The sequence below is a fragment of the Carettochelys insculpta genome, chromosome 17, assembly GCF_033958435.1.
Source record: "Carettochelys insculpta isolate YL-2023 chromosome 17, ASM3395843v1, whole genome shotgun sequence".
Lineage (NCBI taxonomy): Eukaryota > Metazoa > Chordata > Testudines > Carettochelyidae > Carettochelys > Carettochelys insculpta.
Genome location: NC_134153.1, coordinates 19,340,356 through 19,362,271, shown reverse-complemented (window position 1 = coordinate 19,362,271; position 21,916 = coordinate 19,340,356).

Here is a 21,916-nt window from a genome sequence, read left to right as displayed (position 1 = left end):
CACCACTAGACCCCAGTAGCAGGCTTTTCCATAGAGGATTTTTTTTAAACAGAAGTTTCCCCCACCCCAAAACAAAACAAAACCTTAGACATAGACATCTTTAATATTGCTGCTTTTGGCTGCAGCATCTTCTGTGGAAAAGTTCCAGACACCTAGCATTCTACTAAGGTGTCCCATTACTTTAGCTTTTTTGTGGTCCTAGTAACACACAGAAATGATCTGCGCTGTTTTGCTTTTCCCACATGCCATGGACCATTTGTTCAGAATTGCATATGCCCAAATGTGCACATTTTCATGCAGCACACTCACTGGCTTTCAGCTGCAGCAGTAACAAAATTTTAATGACCTAGTTGGTCATTTGCATGTTTTTAACTTTCCTGAGCATTTTCAATCATGGTTCTAGTAGATTTTTTCTGGACAGACAGAAGACACTTCAGGAATGTATTCAAAAAGCATAAATGTTCAAAATCCTAAATGTGGATTGACTAATTTTGAATGTGTGTTTAGGAGTTAGTTCTGGTGTTTTAAAAGAAGAAAGAGCAGCAGCCTCTGGCTAATGTCTATGGTCAGTAATCTGTATTAGCCACTGTTAATGACATATGCAGCCCTTACATTAATACAGATTAAGGCAAACAGGGTAGTGGATTAGAGTTTTGTTTAATTTTCTACATATTCACTTTGAAACAAGTCCAATAGTAGCATTCAATGCTGGCAGCTTTCCAACAGCTATTAAACCTGTCTTTAGTCAGGCATTGATATCTGATTAAGTTACCTTTGAAGCAGAACATTGCTAAACATGTAGGCCCCCTCAAACTCTGTCCCATACAGAAGAGGAACTGTAAGAGAATTGGTGACAGCACAATGTGTGATTTGCATGATGCTGTGGTTTAAAGGTTGATTGTGTAGTCCACCCCCCACGCCTTTAATTTCACCCTCACTTCTGCATTTTCACTTGCAAACTAATTTCACTAGGGAAGAACACTTGGGGGGTAACAAATCAAACCTGTCTCTGCTAATCAGCCATGAAATACACTTTCTGTCTTAGATGTACATGAATAGAATTTGGCTTTGTGCTTTATAGAACTGAAACGTGCTGTGTAATGTGAACATGAAGGGAAATGAATTCAGATTGTTTCCACTGCTGAGTACTGAAGATCAACATCTTGCTCATTGTTTATGAGGAGAACAGACCTGTAGAAATTCATACATTAGATGTTTGTTACTAGTCAAGATTTAGGAGTATATTCTTGAAAACATTTTTAGGATGTAAAAATCCTAGCAACAGTACCATCACTTTTTCAGATGCAGAAGCTCTTTGCTTACAGGAAAATAGTAGAAATTGGGGGTTTTTTTTTTGTTTTTTTAAAAGGACAGATCAGGTGAGACCCATCTTTCCCCAAACCATATGATAAAACCATTGCAGAGAGACTAAATGATTTCTTTGCTTCAGTCTTCACGGCTGAGAATGTTAGGGAGATTCCCAAACCTGCACCGTCCTTTGTGGGCGATGAGTCTGAGGAAATGTCTTGGATTGAAGTGTCATTAGAAGAGATTTTGGAAGAAATAGAAAAATTTAACAGTAACAAATCACTGGGACCAGATGGCATTCACCCAAGGGTTCTGAAAGAACTCAAATATGAAATTGCGAAATTATTAACTGTGATTTGTAAACTATCCTTTAAATCAGCTTCTGTACCCAAGTACTGGAAGACAGCTAACATCATGTCAGTATTTAAAAAGAGCTCTAGAGGTGACCCTGGCAATTACAGACCGGTAAGTCTAATGTCAATACCGGGCAAATTAGTTGAAACAATAGTAAAGATAAAATTGTCAGACACATAGAAGAACATAATTGGTTGGGCAAAAGTCAACATGATTTCTGTAAATGGAAATCATATCTTACTAACCTATTTGAATTCTTTGAAGGGGTTAACAAACTTGCAGACAAGGGGGATCCAGTAGATATAGTATACTTAGATTTACAGAAAGCCTTTGACAAATTCCCTCACTAAAGGCTCTTGTGTAAATTAGGTTGTCATGGGATAAGAGGGAGGATCCTTTCATAGACTGAGAACTGGTTAAAAGACAGGAAACAAAGGGTAGGAATAAATGGTAAATTTTCTGAATGGAGAAGGGTAACAAGTGGTGTTCCCCAAGGGTCACTCCTAGGACTAATCCTATCCAAATTATTCATAAATGATCTAGAGAAAGGGGTAAGTAGTGCGGTGGTAAAGTTTGCAGACAATACTAAACTCAAAATAGTCAAGACAAAAGCAGACTGTGAAGAACTTCAAAAAGATCTCGCCAAATTGAGTGAGTGGGCAACAAAATGGCAAATTAAATTTAATGTGGATAAATGTAAAGTAATGCACATTGGAAAAAATAATCCCAAGTATACATTCAATATGATGAGGGCTACAGCTAATCAGGAAAGAGATCTTGGGGTTATTGTGAATAGTTCTCTGAAAACATCCATGCAGTATGCAGCAGCAGTCAAAAAAGCAAATAGGATGTTAGGAATTATTTAAAAAGGGATAGAAAATAAGACAAAGAATATTTTACTGCCCCTTTATAAAACTATGGTACGCCCACATCTTGAATACTGCATACAGGTGTGGTCTCCTCACCTCAAAGAAGATATTTTGACATTAGAAAAAGTTCAGAAAAGCACAACTAAAATGATTAGGGGTTTGGAATGGGTCCCATATGAGGAGAGGTTAAAGAGACAGGGACTTTTCAGTTTAGAAAAGAGGAGACTGAGGGGGTATGATAGCGGTATATAAAATCATGAGCGGTGTGGAGAGGGCTAATAAAAGTTATTTACTTGTTCCCATAATATAAGAACTAGAGGACACGAAATGAAATTAATGGGTAACAGGTTTAAAACTAATGAAGTTCTTTTTCACAGAGCGCACAAACTGTGTAACTCATTGCCAGAGAAGGCTGTGAAGGCTAGGACAATGAGAGAGTTCAGAGAAGAGCTAGATAAATTCATGGAGGTTAGGTCCATAAAGGCTATTAGACAGGGATTAGGAATGGTGTCCCTGGCTTCTGTCTGTCAGAGGCTGGAGATGGATGGCAGGAGACAAGTCGCTTGATCATTATCTTTGGTCCGCCCCCTCTGGAACACCTGGCACTGGTCACTGTCGGCAGACGGGATGCTGGGCTAGATGGACCTTTGGTCTGACCCAGTAATAGCCATTCTTATGTTCTTATCACATAGGTCCACACTATGCTGGGTCACCAGAAGAAAGAGTCCTGTCAACTTCCCTCACTTATCTTATTTGGTCAAGTAACTGACTCAACAGGAGACTGATCAGCAGATGATTTAGTGAGTCTTCACTAGACCCATTAAATCACCCCCGCTGGATTGATCATCACTGCTTGGCCCACCCCTGTAGTCAAGAGATACCCTGAGTTGTAAATTTTTTTCGCCTTCTGGTAATAAATAGCAGCTATTGTTCTGATATACCTGTTCCTAAAAGCACAATGGCACCAGTCCTTGGCTACACCAGAATAAGTGCACAGCGCACCTCCAGATGGGGGCAGGAGAGCTGCAAAGACTGTTCTCATGCTGCTACTTGTGTGTCAGACATAACTTGGACAACCCTGACGGTTTCCCTAAGACACTCTGGCTGCTTGGCTGTACCTCTTGTTCCCTAGCCACTATGCGTTATGAATGTTGAGAGAAAGGGTGGCTTATGAGTAGCTATGTTGTCTCTTGCCCCACTGGAGGGTTTCCTGACACCGGGTTGATTGCACTGTGGCTGTTAGGGTGGGTTTAAAGCCGCTTTGTAATGGTGAAGGAGTGTAAAAATGGCCAAAAACCAGATCCAGTGTTCTCAATTAGCTGTTTCACTGAAAGAGCCGGCAATCTCTAAAATGCATGATGGTCTATGCTAATATATCAGTCTTCTGTAGAAGTTAGATTGCGTCATGATAAATTGATGATTTCCTGCCCTCTGCTGGTAATTTGTAAAAATAGTTAGATGTAATTGTAACCAAGAGGTAGCCGTGTGAGTCTGTATTCTAACAAAATAAAACAGCAGAAATGTAGCACTTTAAAGACTGACAAAATGATTTATTTGGTGATGAGCTTTCATGGGACAGACCCACATCTTCAGGAAGCTTATGATCCAAAATATCTTCGTCTGTAAAGTGCCACAGGACTTCATGTTGGTTTTGAAGCTACGGACTAACTCGGCTACCTCTCTGATAGCTCACACCCTTTTCACAGAGGCCAACTAGAACACAGAGGACTTGTCTACACTTGTCCCCAACTTCGAAGGGGGCATTTTAATCAGGGCGACGGGAGATTACTAATAAAGTCCTGCAGCGAATACACAGCACTTCATTAGGCTAATTTTCCCCCGCAGCAACTTCAAAGCATCAAACTTTGAAGTGCCAGCATGAGTGTAGCCAAGGGCACTTTGAAGCACCTGTGGTACTTTGAGGACTTGAGAATCTTGAGGAGTGAGGGGACTTTGAAGTGGCACAGGGTGCCCACAGCTACACGCAAGCCGGCACTTTGAAGTTTGAAGCTTCAGAGCTGCCACAGGGGAGAATTAGCCCAATAAAGTGCTGCATATTCACTGCAGCACTTCATTAGTAATCTCCCATTGCCCTGATTACATGGCCCTCTTTGGAGCTGAGGACAAGTGTAAAAACAGCCGGAGAAGTCTGTGACTTGCATGGGGTGCCGCCTAGTGGCTGTGGCTGAGGAGTGATTTGAAGTGAAGTCCATGTGTGATACCACAGCTGCAACTCTATCCTTCTGCTGGCATTTCAACTTTGAGCGTCTTTCCTTTACGAAAGGCGTAACATCTTGTTTAAATGGAGACTGGCGAGGTACAGCGAGGAAGAGAACATCCTCTTGCCTTTTGAGGGCACTGTTAAGATTTCCCTCGACTTCAGAATTTGCTCGTTTTTTCCAAGCAGCCACGTGTCAGCTTGTCTAGCTAGTTCTTGTGTCAGTTGCGGACCTTGCTCCTGACTCCTAGTACTCCATCCACTTGAGGGCGCGTCATCCTGTTGTAAAGAGGAGCAACAGGACTTGGAATAACGTCAGGGTTATAAACGTGTTTGTTAAAAGGGTGGTACGTGAGGGCAGGATTCTGAAATTGATACTAACACAAGCTCTCAGATAACAGCTCTTCCTTTTTACATGTGGGTGCATGATTCTGAAGAGCCTGTTTCATGGTCCAGAGCTAGAGGATTCTGCAGCACCAGCAGAAAAGTTTGATATGCTGCAAAAACTAGGATGTGCTATTCTGCCATGTATCACCACCAGAACTTACTATGTTCTAGCACCACAAAGACGGTGAGGCTGCCACTGGTAAAAAAGCCCCCACACTATGGTATCATAGACCCCAAACTTACAGCTTTTAATAAAAACCCTAAGCTGTTACCAGGAAGCGATACACCTCTCTGTCCCTGTGCACTTCCCTTATGCAGAACTGCAAGAGAACTTGTGGCCAGAGTTTCCTGACATTGGTAGTGGCACACTTCAATTGAATTTGACTATTGCTGAAAACAGAGTCTAGACAAAGTCCTCTGAATTGTGCAGCATGGCGCTCTGGCAACCATTTAAAGGGCCCAGGGCTCCAGCCACCATGACTGCTACAGTAGCAATGGTGGCATCCGGGAGCCCAGATCCCTTTGAATTGCTGAGGCCCCTGTCCCCTTTACCCTCCCCGCACCATCGGTGGACTTGGGCATGGACTTTGTGCACTGTGGCAGGTTCCACCTGTAGGCATTGCCCATGCAGCTCCAGTGGGCTCTGGTTCCCAGCCAATGGGAGCTGTGGAGCCAGAGCTCAGGATGGGGTGGGAGCAGTGCAAGGAGCCCCTATGGCCATCCCTCCACTGGGAGCAGCTGGGACACGTTGATGCTTTAGGGGAGCCATGCACGAAGCAGGGCTTGCAATGAAAACTCAGCAATGGCCTTGCAATGAAACTCAGCAATTGCAGTTTGTAGAGCTTTCTGGTTGGTGCAGGGCCAGATGACACAGCTTTTAACTGTACATTGACAGCCAAATGGAATCTGGGCTGTTCAGAGACATTTCTCCAGCACTTTTAAACACTGCTTTAACTAAGTGGTGTTTCTGCCAAACAAACCAAAAAGCTATATTGATGGTCGTTTTCTCCAAATCCTGAATTTCAATTAATAGTGTCACAGGGAACACACACCCTAGCTACGAAAGAGTTTAAAGTCCAGCTGTGCCAGTTGTATTCTGCAATGACTCAAATGACATGCATGGAAACGTACATTTCCGTTTTTGTTCATGTCGATAGTGGAGAAATGCAGGAACAGTGAGAGAGGCCAGTAGGCACTTGTTAACTCTGTATAGATATGTTTGTACCAAAGCGATTTTTAAATTACCTTATTTGCATGCATAATCATGGAATTTTTATGTGTAAATTAAAGCCACAATTCTGAGAATCTGGGCACAGCTATCTTTTGAAAATTGCCTTATGATTGTAACTGTGATGTTTGTTTCAGTCTTTTGCAGATTCCTGCCTTTGAAAAATGGTTCTTAGTGCAATGGATTTTTTAGTAAATGTGTATTTCTAATGGGTGTACAGAATCCAGACCGACCTATTTGTCTGAGCAATGTACACCACAAGGAGTGGGAAACTGAATGGGGCATTTTATTTATTTTGAAATAAAAGTTATAATCAGAAAACTACTGTAATCTTTCTTATTCCAGTATTACAAGGTGTTGAATGTGATGTAATTCTGCTTCATAATATTCATGATTTATTTCTGCGGTGTTCACTTTCCTAGCATCCAAGTGCCAAACACAACTGAGGTAGTATGGTGTAGCTGCCGTTTGTGCCGTGCTGGCAGAAATCAAAGACAGACCAAGTACTCCACCTCTCTGCCAGTCTGGATTGTTCCATCAGTACTTTCTAGATGTGCATGGTGGCCCTCACTCCACACCCAGCCAACCTCCCTCCCACAGACTTGAACTATGTGATGTGTTAGATTGGGGCTGCTGGGGCATATGTCCCCACTAGCTCTGACCTGAGCTCAAAAGTTTGGTCTAGTTTTTGCAGGGATCGAGGGGTGTCAGTATCATGTATTCAACATTTCTCCCTTCTTTGTTTCAGACAACTGTAAAATGTCTTGAAATGTCACGTTGTATTAAGTCCTGGAACCATACGTAAAGTTTAGAATAAGTGTTGTTGGAGAAAATAATATTGAAAAATGGGGAGTACAGGATGGGGGCTTAGAAATGGTCTTTTGTCTTGAATTGGCAGGGTCAAATCCTTTTAGGCTCCTCATCCTACAGGGCTTTGATACTTAATGTGACATGAGCTGGTGACCTCTAGACAATTCTCAGTGAGCTGGTACATACCCATTCCTGCAGGAGACCATAACCGAACTAGAACTGTGATTGCCGTGCTCTAGATGGTAGTCTGTCTTTTTTGTCCCAGTACAAATTTCTTGGTCAAGGCCTAGACGCTAGAGAAAATAATTTAACTAAGTAAATAAAAATCTTTTGGGCTCCATTCAAACACATAGGACAGTCCAGGTTTGTCCTGTGGTCTGCTGTTGACCCCTGCTCTAGAGCCTAGAGCTCACAGGGCGAGAAAACTTGCATTACTGCTCAGCTCCAAAGCTAAACAGGACTTATTATGCCAGATATGGCATTGGCCCGCATAGCCAGTCCCTGAGGCCTTATTGGCTCACAAGTTACATCAATTAAAATAAAATGGGTTTACTTTAAAAACCAAACAAAAAAACGCGGCCTCATTGTGTGGGCATAAACTGATTTAAGAGTACCTTATAACCTTACATTGGTAAGGCACTGGCTTAAGTACCATTGATCTAAAGCACACTGACCAAGTCTGTTCTGGTACGGCTATGGTCTGAAGAAGTGGGTCTGTGCCACCAAAGCTCGTCACCTAATAAATTATTTTGTTAGTCTTTAAAGTGCTACTGGACTGCTTTTTTGTTTTGACCAATCTAAACTTTGACAAAGGACCAAGTCATTTTTGAAAGCAACTTAAGCATCCAGGAGAAAAGTCACCTGCAGCTTTTCCTCTATCAAAGAGGCAGCTTTCCCTGTTTTCTGTACTTGTTGATGGTCATTTCTTTATATTTAACCCCTTACATGGGGGGCGGTACCTGGTGACATGTCTTTTAAGCCTGCTAGCACATAGTGCGATTATTTTTCTGCAATGGCACCTAGAAGCCTGAGTCAAGGCCCTGGACTCCATTGCACCAGGTACTGTATAAACAAAAGAAAAAAAGACAGTCGCTTTCCCAGAGAACAACCTGGGTTGCACCGAAATCAAACCATTCTGCTGCTTTGAGGCAATAACCAGTCATAGCACCCATTGCAAAGCATGCTGAATTAGTGAGCGCACAGCCTGTTGACCTGCTGTTCCCCTGAAATGTTGTTAGTGTGGAAAAAGCTATCATCTGTTTTATACCACCTCTTAAAAAAACTGGCCAGTGTTTGAAATGCAGTCCCTAGGCCAAGGTAGTAAGTTCATAGCCCCATTAACCTTGTTTGGTATTGTCTTGCCCTAAAGTCAGCCATCTAGGGGTTTTGCCTCCCTATCTACCAACCCTTGTTGAAAAGCAGGGCTGCACCAGTAATAGGCCCTTGTATAGTTTAAACATGGGTTTAAAAGAAACCATCACCACTAGAGGGCAGAAGTTATTCATAGTTATATTCTATTTGTGGCCTCTAGGTCCAGGCGTTTGCTAGGAAAGGCATCAGGCAGTTACACAATGGGCCTGCAAGCCTCAAGGCAATAATTTCTTTAATCAAGCCATTAAGCCCAAGGCAGCCAGGAGTGAGCACAGCGCACTGGATATACTTGTTAGCAGTTTAGTCAGAGAGTGCTGACAAACAGGGAGATGATGCCAGCATATGCATCTTTAGGTGTGCATGAGGGGAGGGAATCAAACATTCAGTGAGCAGAATGCCAGGGTGATTGATGTACAAAGCAGGAGGCAAAAGGCCTAGTTACCTGCAGGAGAAGGGCACCAACATTGTTAGGAGAGGAAATACTGTACAAGATATGGAAAAGCACGGTACTCTTCCACGGAATAGCATTAGGTATCATGAGAGACAGCATAACACCAGAGCAGCTGTAGCCCAGCCTGCGTTCCTTGGGAGATGCCAGGATGGTACTATCCTGATGATGCTGGTGAGGTTGATCAGAATAATAACCAACACTTCTGTTTTATTCCTGCCTGTGGCAGGTGAGCGTAGGGCTGCTCAGAGGCTGGGTGTTTTAACCCGTCTGTATTCTCTACTACGTTGTTTGCTTTTGTTAATTGTGCTAACAAAAATATCTCCAGGGCAGACCCCTTTCCTAGGCGTAATTGTCTCCCAGGTCTGCTAGGCTCCTTGTAATAACTCTAAAAATGGGTGGGGCTGGTCACAAGGCAGACCCCAGCAAAGCTCAAGTTAAAGTGACACTTCTAAACAATCAATTGAGAAACAAGGTGAGCAAGACAATATTTTATTGGACCAACTTCTGCAGGTCAGAGATGAGCCTTTGAGCTGCCACAGACCTGTTCTTCAGGTCTGGGAAAGGTGCTCAGTATCACAGCTAGACAGACAGTGAAACAGATTATAGTAAAATGGTAGATTTATGGCTTATTACAACAATCTGTTCTGCCTTGTATTTAATTGTAGACAAGAGCACCTTTCCCAGAGCTGAAGAACAGGTCTGTGGAAACTTGTCTCCGACCAGCAGAAGTTTAGTCTAATAAAAAGATATTACCTCACCCATCTTGTTTCAATGTCATACACAGCCTGTAGACCAGGCAACACGTTGTGTGTGAATAAATCTCTATTAGCCAGTTTCCAGATGCTCCAGCTCTGCTCCTCCCCTCGCTAGAATGTAGATGCTTAACGATGTAGTAAGAGCCTCGTTCTAATAACGGCAATGTCAAGAAAAGAGGCCAGGGGCCCAATCCCCAGCTACTGCAAGTTGTCATCACAGCTCACTCAATGGTTTCCTCAGTCGTGATCGGAGCCAGCCCAGTGGAGCCCAAGGCAGCACGCCGACAGTGGGGCCCGGCTGGTGGGCCATGGATGCTATAGCCAATTGGAATGGGAGGCTTGTTTATGATGGTACTCTAACAAATTTAGTATCAGAGGAGTAGCTGTGATAGTCTGTAGCTGCAAAAACAATGAGAAGTCCTGTGGCACCTTATAGACTAACGGATAGTTTGGGCATAAGCTTTCGTGGGCAAAGTCCCATTTCGCAAGATGCAACATCCGTTAGTCTATGAGGTGCCACAGGACCTCTCGGTGTTTTAACAAATTTTAGACCAGGTGAGGGACCTGTCCCCAGGTCTCTGTCCATTTGGCCATAACTGCCTGTAATGGTATCTGAGTGTTTTCAAGAAAAAAAGGCCACCAACTGCCTTAGTATTAGATGCTACAATGGAGATCCCGTGACACTTCGTGTTAATTTTTCCCTTGACTTGTTAGCAAACTGAAAGCTGCGAAAGGTAGATGATAGAACGGTGCGAAGGCTTTCGCATTTCTCCAGCCCAGATTGTCACGAGCAGTCTGAACTCTTTAAAGGAGAAGGGGAGCCAGTTCCATTTGTTCCCAAAGCTTCCACTGCTTCGCAGCCTGATGGGGTAAGATGAATGGGGTCAGCTGTGTCCACATAGACACAGGAGCCTCATTAAAGGCCAGAGAGAGCTCATGTGGAAGACAGGAAGTACAGGATCAGGTTCGGCTTCTGTAGGAGGCCATGTGAAGTAGGGCCTGTCAGGGGCTGTTGGGTCCTTTGGAAGAGGAGGCAGTGGGGAACCTGCTAGGAAAGAGATTCAGGGCAGAAAGCTCTGGGTTACAGTCCTTACAGTCCTCAGTGAAGAACAAAGAAGAGCTCTGTAGCAGTGTTCCCTGTAAGCTGAGCGCGTGGGGGAGGCCATGTAGGAGAGCTTCAGGTGCCACCTGGTTGATTAGCAGAGTGCTTGTAGAACCAAGAAGCTGTGTTCCCTTTAAGCTGGATGCTTGTTTGGCCACTCAAGAGAAATTCAAAAGTCACCCACCTGATTGGCCGAGCACCTCAGCTAGGTTTTATGTTTCTGTAGGTGGTGCATGTTTGCACAAGCTTTGGGGCACATAAAAAGTATTCTACACATGGATGGAAAAAATCTGCAAAAGAGAAGGCGAAACATTGCCCAGGAGTAAGGGCAAAGAGCAGGGGGCCTCCCAGGAAGGAAGCCTGGGATTTAGTACTCTGTAACAGAAGGGGCCGAGAGCTGAGTACAGCAGATGCGGCTTGTCTTCACTACAGATACTATAGAGCATACCTACACCACTGCAGTTGCACCACCCTAGTGTGGGAGACACTTGCTATAGCTGTAGTTAATCCACCCCTGTGCGTGGCCGGAACTTGGCCAATGGAATAATTCTTCTGGTCACTTCTTAGTTGTGCCGCCCACCTTAGACTTTGTGACCCCGTGCAGATTTTGTCCCCTTTCTGGGCAGTGGAGATCATACTTCCTTTTGTCCATTTTATGTCACATGTCAGCAAATCAGGCAGGAGCCATGTCTTATGGTGTTTGTACAGGTGCACGGTGTGTACAGTTTTTACAACCCTATCCTCTCCCCCACAAGCCCAGGAGCCACTACAATAATAGCATAGTTGCTGAATACCCAGCTAGAAAAAAGAAAAAAAAATCAGGATTTGTAAAGCCTCTTAGCCGTAGCAAAGGTCTGCAGGTTTTCTGGGCAGTTGTGAACTGTGCCACAGAACGTGTGGCTTAGGTCAATGACTACACAGCCGGGGAATCCTGCACGCAAAACGTGCCCCCAGTGGCAAAGCCCATTTGCAGAAATTAATCTTGGGTTTGCAGCAGGATCTCGCGAACCCACCCACCCAAAGGAAGCAAGCACTTCAGTGGAGATAAGAAACCACCCGGCAACACCTTTCTGGGCATCCCTGTTCTTGGCATTGTTTCCCTTTGCTTTGACATACTGTTCCCCTTCTGGCATTGTTTCCCTTGCTACTACGGCAGAGAAAAGGGCACCAGATTTACAGCATGTGAAAATGTTGTGTCACCCTGCACAGCAGTTGTCTTTAGACTTTCTCCATCGTTCCAATGCTCTCAGGTTGTACTGGCACATGGAAAGGGAACAGATGTTAGAGCAGGGCAATGGCCCAGAACCATTTGCAGAGCTGTAATGGTTCCACCCAGGCAGCACGTGCAGACTGATTGTGGGAAAAAGCAGTGCAATGCTCCAGGAAATGACTCTTCCATGGGAAGAGAGCTTACTTTCTGAACACTGATGAGCTGTGCTGGAAGCCAGAGGACCTAATGTCATTGACTCAGTAGGTCTTCAAGCTCTCTTAAAGACTTGATACCTTTCTGGGTGACTGTTGCTTGGCACTCAGCATGAGCCAGACAAGAGCTGACACATTCCCTTATCGGAAGGCTTCTGTACCGGGGTGATGGGTGCAGCACCAGAACCTGAAACAGCATAGAAATGAGAAGGGAAGTTAACAAATATTGGAAGTTGAATCTCAGCAGGGATGGACGGTCTCCAGAAATTCACAAAGAAATTAACATCCCAGCAGCTCTGCTGCAGCGGCACATTTTCCAGAGTGACTTTTCAAGTCTGTTTAAACAAATTCAAAGCAATTCAGCTGTGGATGGTGTATGTACCATGCAATGCTAACATTTTAAAGCAGAGTGTTGCTTGTGCCAGCGATAAACACCACGTGATGGAAACACTGGCCCTGGCTTGTGCTCACAGGATGCACTCCAGCAGCACAGCAGAGTGTTTGCAGAATTCAGGAGGAATGAAACTAACATCCTAAGCTGGGACTTTCATTATGAGCCGCTTGCTGCAAAAGAAGCTGGGAAATGTAGCTAGTTTCTCCTTTTGGAATACCTGGTTCACCGTCTGCACAACTTAATAGCCTAAGCCATTGGTCCGGCATTGTACCCCGCATGAACTCAGCCACTGCCACTTTTCCTCAGGTAAAAGACAAGTTGAGGCTGCTTTATTCAGAGAAAGCACAAAGCTCCCTCAGCTTCCCCCCACCCTTTCTATTTCCTGAAAAACCAGGCATTATCTGCCTAGGACAGAAAAGCCTCTAAAGCAGGGGTCAGCAACCCCCCAGCATGGGTGCCAAGAGCGGCATGCGAGCCAGTTTTCATCAGCACACAAGACAGGAGCTCAGCCCTGCCCCTCCTACCCCATGCAGCCTGTGGACTAACAAAAGACCAGCTAATGCTACCAACCAGCACATAATGGCAAAGCTCTGCATCTTCATTTATCTATGAATGACGCTGTTGTAATTAGGACTCTTAGTAACGTTAAAAAGTATCACCAGCACTAAGACCAGACATAGAGGTCACAGGGTCAAATGTCATCTCTCTGCCTTGGAAAGGTTGCTGACCCCTGCTCTAAAGCATGAGCAATTTTGTCTTCATCTGCATCTCTGCAAGCGGTCTTCAAAGGCAGCGTGTGAAAGCTAGAACGTGGAACAGGATCTGGTGACAGTTACCCAGTTCTTTTAGCTAATAAACCCAGCAGCTCATCTAGTCTTCAGCTTGTAAGTGAACTGAGCTGATTAACCTTTGAACTCGAGGAAGAAGTAGACAGAGCACAGTGATCTGAAGGTGGAGAGCACAGTGTACATGCTCAGGCCTGAGCTGTCAGAAGTACTGCGCTTAGGACAGCAATGAAGGGTCCTGTGGCACCTTATAGACTAACAGAAAAGTTTTGAGCATCAGCTTTCGTGAGCACTGTGCTCACTGTGCATCTGATGAAGTGAGTCTGTGCTCACGAAAGCTCATGCTCAAAACTTTTCTGTTAGTCTATAAGGTGCCACAGGACCTTTCGTTGCTGTTACAGATCCAGACTAACATGGCTACCCCTCCAATACTTTGCACTTAGGACGTGATTCACAGGCACTCTGCTAAAGCAACTAGCAAGCAAGGGTAGGACGAGATTCCCAGTTGCCTTCTTCCCTGGCCAGCAGAGCACACCAAGGCTGGGGAGCATGTGCTGCCACCACGGGAAATGCTTAAAGTAGCAATGGGCAACCGAGGCTGGTGAGTGGAGTTGTCATAACTAAGACGATCTTCTGGGCTAGGGTAATTTTGCTAACTGCGCTTGTGTACCTGGAATTTGTGGGGTGTGCCGAATGAACCATAGCAGTGCTTTGATTGGATGCAGAGGGAGCACATGGGTCTCACAGTCAATGCTGTGTGCAATCAGCACATACCTCACTTCCCCTGCCCTTGCTTTATGGGCGTGTGATTTTAATAATACTGATGAGAAAAAAAATACATGGATGGAAACCAGCGGAAGCTGGTAACCCAGTGCAACATGGGCAACGGTAAACAAAATGTCTTGAGGGCCACATCTAGGACCCCAATGGGCTGCAGTGCCCACCCCTGCTGTAAAGTCTGCCTTGTTCGTGTCTATTGCAGTACAGTTCAGAAGCTATGCTGCTGGAAACGGCTTTGGGCCCTGGCCAGTGCCCTCCCTCAGGTGCGTGAAGACCTGCTGGGTGGCTTGGCATGCTCAGTGCACGCTTCAGCAGAGGGAAGTGAAAATTAATAGCAATCGCCTTGCTGCACAGCATAAGATTCAGGTTTAAATTAAGATTCAGCGTGGATCAAAGAATTGTGATGAGAAAATAATTAAACTAACCATAAGATAGTAACTGACAGGGCCCTAATTGCTCCTGCTAGAAAAGCGGAGGAAAAGACAGTGAAGGGGGACTGAAAAGATCCTGTTGTTTCTCCTCTTTCAGTCCAGGAGGGGCATGAGGCTGTCCTAGCCTGGGCCTTGTTGGCTTGACTTGGGGCAGGGCACAGGCAGTGCGAGCAACTCTCAGATTCAAAGAGTGCCCTACTGGCCAACTTTCAGTAGCAGCACTGAGACAGAGGGGCAGTGGGACTCTCTACCGTGAGACAGCAGTGGCCTGCTCACCGGAAGAGCCATTTCTCTGGTACTGCAGCCAGCACCTTTCCTCCCAAAGGAGTACTAACAGCCTATTCTATAGCTGGATCAGGACAACGGATGCCTGCTCCTACTCCTCCTGCTGTCAAGTAGGAGGTAAGGCTGGCTGTTGGTTTTCACAGGGGTGGTTTGCTCCCATTTTTCCTGATGGGTGTTTCCTGTGAGAAGTAGAAGACACAGTTCACCCTCCCTTGAGATCAATGTTTCCAAGTCCCAAGGGATGGAAGCTGTTTCAGCACTAGCTATTCTCCCAAAAGGAAGTGCTACAGCTGGGGGAGCTCTCAGGTAGGGTGCTGCCTTTCAAATGGACCGTGGTCTACAGCTATGGTAAGGGCCATCGTAAACTACAGTGGGATTAATGATTAGCTAAGGGTCTGTGGGGACAGAAGAGTGATGGGCTTCCTGCACCAGGGGAGGAAGGTTGTTGACAAGTGTTGATAATGGGACATGCCACCAAGGGCACTGGTGGAACACCCAACCCTGGAGAGAGTCAAGGAGAGACAGGGCACCCATCTCCGCAGGCCCATCTCCCCTTTATTTCCTCATGACTTGTGCAAGGCACCATGGGAAACGGGGTGGGGGACTGTCTCAGAGAAGAGCCAATACCCAGGTGTGTCCATTTCTGTTGCTCTAGGAAGTGATGTGTTGAGTGAAAAAGGCAAAGCAAAGAGTGTTGGCTTGGAAGCCAACATCAAAGGGAGCCCAATAGGTTGTGATGTTCACCTGACAGCCATTTTCTTGTCCCCTTGGGGTCCAGTGTATAGCTGAGGATAGGCCTTGATGTGGAGCTGCAACATCTTCCAGTTGGCCAGATCGCCTCATTTTCCCTTATTTGTGCCACAGGATTAAACAGTCTCAGGGTCCCACTCCCCGCTGTTCCTTCCAGATATGTCCCCCTTGACTTTCACTGCTGTTTGTTTAAGGCTAGCTCTTTGAAATGGATTAATGTGGGAATTGTGGGGGCGGGTCAGATTCCCCTCAGCAGCAGTCCAGTGAAGTAAGTGGATGAGGCTCCATTGCCTGCAGCCCCACAGCTTACCCTGCCTGCCACAGGGTCCCATGCATTAGCGCTGTTCCTAGAATCCCAGTCAGGAGATACCCCCAGCATGTGATCCACACCCAGACCTGACTGCAGGAGGTTTTTCTGCCTGAAGCATCTCCCATAGCTGTGTGTCAGTCTCCTCTCAGCTCCCTGAGGACACCCTAAACACTTTTCAGATCAGAGCAGGAATTTAGCTGCAGCATTCACCCGCCTCCCCCATCTGTGCAAGGTGTGAGCTGAACCCAGGTTCGCAGTCTGCAGGGCAGATGGCAGCGCTATTTAAGTATTGGCTGCAGCTTACTTGCAGAGCAGGCTGGTTTACCCCCGTCTACTCACCCAAAAGGGATTTCTGTTCTCGGCAGACATTCTATAAGCAGGTAGAAGCTGTAAAATGGGGAACCTGTGAGCTGAGGCACCATCAGACTTTTCCACCTCCATCTAGGTTTTTATGAAGATGTGCAGAAGTTTGTGTTATGCAGTACCACACAGAGCACTACGGAGGTTGCACGTGGGCAGTTATTTGTTAAGCTACAGTAGTACTTAAACAGTCCAGGCAGGATAGAGGCCCCCCAGGGCTCGGTGCTAAACAGACACAGTCGATGATAAAACGTTCCAAGACAAAGGGCTGGAGAAAGAAGATATTTATTTTCTGTTGATGGGAAAGAAGGGCCAGAGCAAGAGACTAGCCTAAGGTTACACAGGTTGTCAGTGATTGAACTGGGAATTTAGCTCAGATCTCTTGAGCCCCTGTTCAGTACCTTACGCACAAGGGCCTCCTTCTTCGTCTCTGGAGATTTGCTAAGTAGGTGAATATTTGAAATTAGCATGATTGTACTTGAAGCCATCTGAGCTGCATTATGCTACCTCTGTATAGCTCAAAAGCCTGTCTCTCACCAGCAAATTTGGTCCAATAAAGTGTTCTCTCATCATAGTAACCTGCAATGCGAGAGCACCTGTCACCCCAAGGACTAGTACAGGCTGTGTCACTGTACCTCAGTTTCCCCTCTGGTCTGGCACTCATCAGTCTTCGTAAAACTTTAGACGTCCTTTTGGGGTAATGCTACGTGTGTGCAACTCCTGGAAACACCAAGGAAGAGGCATTACATGCAGCAGAAGAAGTAGCAAAAACTGGGGCTAAGAGGATGAAAATAAGCAAATCTTCCTGAAAGCAACATCTGCCACCTAAATGAACAGGCGCTTCTGCTGGAAGAGACATCACATGGGATGTGTAAAACACATAGGACAGACCCTGCAAGATGTGCTCTAGGAAACAGAGCTACACTGACAGTATCCAGTTTCTGTGACTCATCCTCTCACGCGCCTGATGCCATGGCTTGATCAGATGCTGACAGAGCTAACATATGCCAGTAAATGCAACATACTGAGTCTGCTCAACAAGACAAGGGAACATAAATGTCACCTTATAATTGAATCGCTTGACACTGATCTTGAATCTAATCCCTCACCTCAAGACGTGAGCCAGGGGAAATCCCAAATCTGAAAATGCTCCAAGGGTGGATGTGAGGGACCAAAGCGGAAGAATATTGTACATGCAGGCGTAAGGGTGGGAGAAGAGTCCCTTTACAATGTTGTGACCCAGGGAGAGCAGCCTAGCTGCCCCATACATGTGAACAATGCCTGATAGGAAACTTAAGCAGCACCTGAACAGATCAGGGGAAATCCAATGTCCTAACTGAGTGAACAGTTATATAATCAGGTCTCAGCAAGATAGGGAGCGTATAAAAACCACACTGCTGGGCAGCAAATTGGACTTCTCCGTTGGACCAGGCACCGGTGCCATGTGACTTCCTTGGGGCCATCTGCAGCATTCCGGGGTCCCCGACTGCTGACGGGACAAAAGAGCAATGCTGGGAAATTTACTTTTGGGGGCTGAGTGATGATTGCCTCAAATAAATGTTTTTCAACTAGCCTTGGTGTCGTGTGCTTTCTTTTCACTCGTGATCCTTGATCCGGTTTCCTGTCCTACTTGCACATTAAAGTGGATCTGTGGCCTTCCAGGTTACAATGCAAATGAAAAATTAGCATCATCAGAAACAGCAGAAAGTCTGCGGATCCCCCAGTAACAGGGTTCAGTCATCATTGGGATGCTTCCTTGTGGCTACGTCTGAGGAGAAACTGTTAGGTCTGACGCCCTCCTTCCAGCTGCTGCTCACGCTACATCCCTTCTCACTCCCCAGGGCTCTCAGTGCTCCCTCTTCATGTCCTAGCCCTCCAGCCAAGTCACTGTATTCTTCGTCTTCCTGGGTATCAAAGTCCTGCTGGATCAGCTGTCCAGATGCCATTATAACCACAGTCTTCTGCTTCAAGGCTAGGTCTAGGGCCTAACGCCCAGCAGCTCTGAGGGGAACCTAGACCCACCTACTACTCTAGATCCCAGACATCTTCATCTTCCATTAGGCTGAGTGCTGGCCTTTTCCAGGTGCAGCATATAAAGTTAATTTACCTACATCAGCTTGCTCAGTTTTGTGTGGGAGTGAACACCCTGTGACACCATCATCACACACACCTGGCCATGTGACACCAGCCTCTCCCATTTCAGTGTTCTTCTGTAATTGTGTCCATTTGTCCAGTGACTGTTCTTAGGACCCAAAGGTCACTCTTGTGCCTTTATGTGAATGTTGATATGAGACAGTAAAGACAAATATGGGCCACTGTTGAAGGGATAGTTTCGTTTCAAGAGCAGACTTCTCTTCTGCCGCACAATGAGATTCTGACCTTCTGAAGTAGCAGTCTGTTTTTAGCTCTGAGTGGCAGAAGATAAACGATACCAAGTCCCTTGAGATGGCAGCAGATGGATTAAGATTGTCAATATTGTTGAAAAGTTGAACATAGCTGCGTGCGCTAACCATTGTGCCTATGATGGGCTTGAACAGCAGCTGGGTTAAATCCATGAAGCAAATAACCAAGAGATAATTTCACCTAGAGGAGGAAATGAGGCTCGGATTGCGTCTGGCAAATTGCTTGTCACTACGTATGCTTTAGGATCCTTCAGCATGGCAGGCGCTACAGGACAAGTGTGTTTGGGCCTGAGTCCTGATAGAAAATCCAGACCTTGTACTGCAACAATACTTTGCCTTGTTTTTTTGCAACAGGTAGTGAGAATTGTGCCAAGGTATGAAAACAACCAGCTGCAGTGGGCCTTAACAAGAAATGAGGTGGCAGCTGTAATTCAGAAAGATACCTTCCTGTGCCTCTAATTCTAGGCTGAGCTGGTTACCTGAGGAGTTTCACTGGGCTTGAAAGGAAAAGTTTAATGTTTATTGAGGAAAAACACATGCTGCTTGCTCTACGGCTGCATCTAGATTGCCAAGAACGGTCGGCAAAAGATGCACAAACAGCACAATACATTTGCATATCTTTTCCCAGCAGTTCTGTTGGGAGTGACTTTTTCAACATTTGGCCCATTGACATGGGGCCAAATGTCAGAAAAAATTCCTCTGCCAACACATGCCTTCTTCCTTGTAGAATGAGCTGCACAGGGATGTTGACAGAATGCCCCTGACCCACAGATCTCTTCCAAGAGATCCTCAGTCTGGACACACACTCCGTTGACAAAACGTCTGTCGACAGAAGTTTTGTTGACAGAAGCCGTGGTCTAGACACAGTCTTAGTCTCCAGGTTTGGGAGGGTTGCAGCCTGCTTGATCCGACCACAAGTGTCTCTGCAAATCTGTCAGTCCAACAGCTTTATTCTTTGGGGTTCTTAAAAAAAAACAAAAAAAAAACCAAAAAAACCCCTGTTGTTCTGTTCTGAAATACAACCCAGTGATGGGCAACAAAGATCTATTAAAAAAAACAAACCAGCAGTCATGTAGCACTTTAAAGATTGATTAGGTGATGAGCTTCCATGGGACAGACCCACTTCTTCAGATCTATAGAATGTCCAGTCCAGACTCGGTTATACAATACAGAGGTCCAAAACAATTGCAGTAAAAACTGACAAATCAAATACATAGAACTGAAGGAGGCAGGTGAGAGGTCGGGGATGTTACTTGTCGTGCCTGAGATAATTACGAACATCAAAGGAAGGGAAGCAGTCCTCATAATGCATGAGATAGATCTTCTATAGATCTGAAGAAGTGGGCCTGTCCCACGAAAGCTCATCAGCTGATAAACCATTTTATTTTTCTTACAAGGGCTGCGTGGCTGCTGTTTTGTTCTGTTAAGCTGCGTCTACACGTGCACGCTACTTCGAAGTAGCGGCACCAACTTCGAAATAGCGCCCGTCGCGTCTACACGCGTCAGGCGCTATTTCGAAGTTAACTTCGACGTTAGGCGGCGAGACGTCGAAGTCGCTAACCTCATGAGGAGATAGGAATAGCGCCCTACTTCGACGTTCAACGTTGAAGTAGGGACCGTGTAGACGATCCGCGTCCCGCAACGTCGAAATTGCTGGGTCCTCCATGGCGGCCATCAGCTGGGGGGTTGAGAGATGCTCTCTCTCCAGCCCCTGCGGGGCTCTATGGTCACCGTGGGCAGCAGCCCTTAGCCCAGGGCTTCTGGCTGCTGCTGCGGCAGCTGGGGATCTATGCTGCAGGCACAGGGTCTGCAACCAGTTGTCAGCTCTGTGGATCTTGTGTTGTTTAGTGCAACTGTGTCTGGGAGGGGCCCTTTAAGGGAGCGGCTGGCTGTTGAGTCCGCCCTGTGACCCTGTCTGCAGCTGTGCCTGGCATCCCTATTTCGATGTGTGCTACTTTGACGTGTAGACGTTCCCTCGCTGCGCCTATTTCGATGTTGGGCTGAGCAACGTCGAAGTTGAACATCGACGTTGCCGGCCCTGGAGGACGTGTAGACGTTATTCATCGAAATAGACTATTTCGATGTCGCAACATCGAAATAAGCTATTTCGATGTTGGCTGCACGTGTAGACGTAGCCTTAGAATCCAGACGAATACGGCCACCTATCTGTTACTAAGAGCTAAGAGTCACTAAGAGCCAGACCAAATCCTATTCATACAACCAGGACTGGCAGGTTTTCTGAAGTAACTCAGGGCTATGTGTCTCTTCAAAGGAGAGCTAAACCCAGAGCTGTAAACCTGAGATGAGATGGTAATGCCTGCTGGTGTGCTGCTGAGCTACGAGGGTAAGGCCCTGCAGCCCTGCTCAGGAGTTCTGACTGAATGCTTTGTCTGCTCCCAGATGAGTCTCTTGAGCGTGTTGAGGCTGTTTATTGCCTTTCTTTCCCCAGGCTGGAAAACAGGACTTCCCATCTTCTTGTCTGCTTTGGTCTGGGACCGCTTGCAGCGCACAGCTTGCAGCGCACAGCTTGCAGCGCACAGCTTGCAGCGTGGATGAATGCCATCCAACCGGAATGGGCAGCTGCAGGACAGTGCACTGCCTGGCCAGGGGAGATCGTGCAGGGTGGGAATGAGGCAGCAGGAGAGAAGGAACACCCTGGACCTGTACAGCATTCTAAGAGCAGTCAGATGAGTTCTACACTGGTGAGCTGGGAGCAGACTCTGACCACGCAGACCCCATCATGTGGGGTCACGCAGCTTATGTCGGCACAGGCTGTCAACTCCTTGGAGCAGGGACTGTGTCACAGAGAGTCGAATAGTCTTCATCCCGACGTGCTAATAATGAGAAAGGGGAGGGCTATGCAGTGAGCTCCCAGCAAGGAGCAGGGGCTGTGATCACGTGCTACCCCCTTCAGAGCTGCAGACAGCTTTCACACCCTGAGCTGGGGTGCTGCAGAAATGCGTAATTCCTGGAACAGCATCGCCGATGGCTCCAGACACTTGGCTGGAGAAGACGGGTGGAACGCGTTTGTGAGCAGTGCTGGGGGCGATAAAGAGGTAGGTTGCAAGGTCTGTCCCTCAGAGCCCCAGAACCTGCCTATGGCAAATCAAAGCTGTTCAAACGCATGCAGGCTCAGAAATCCAG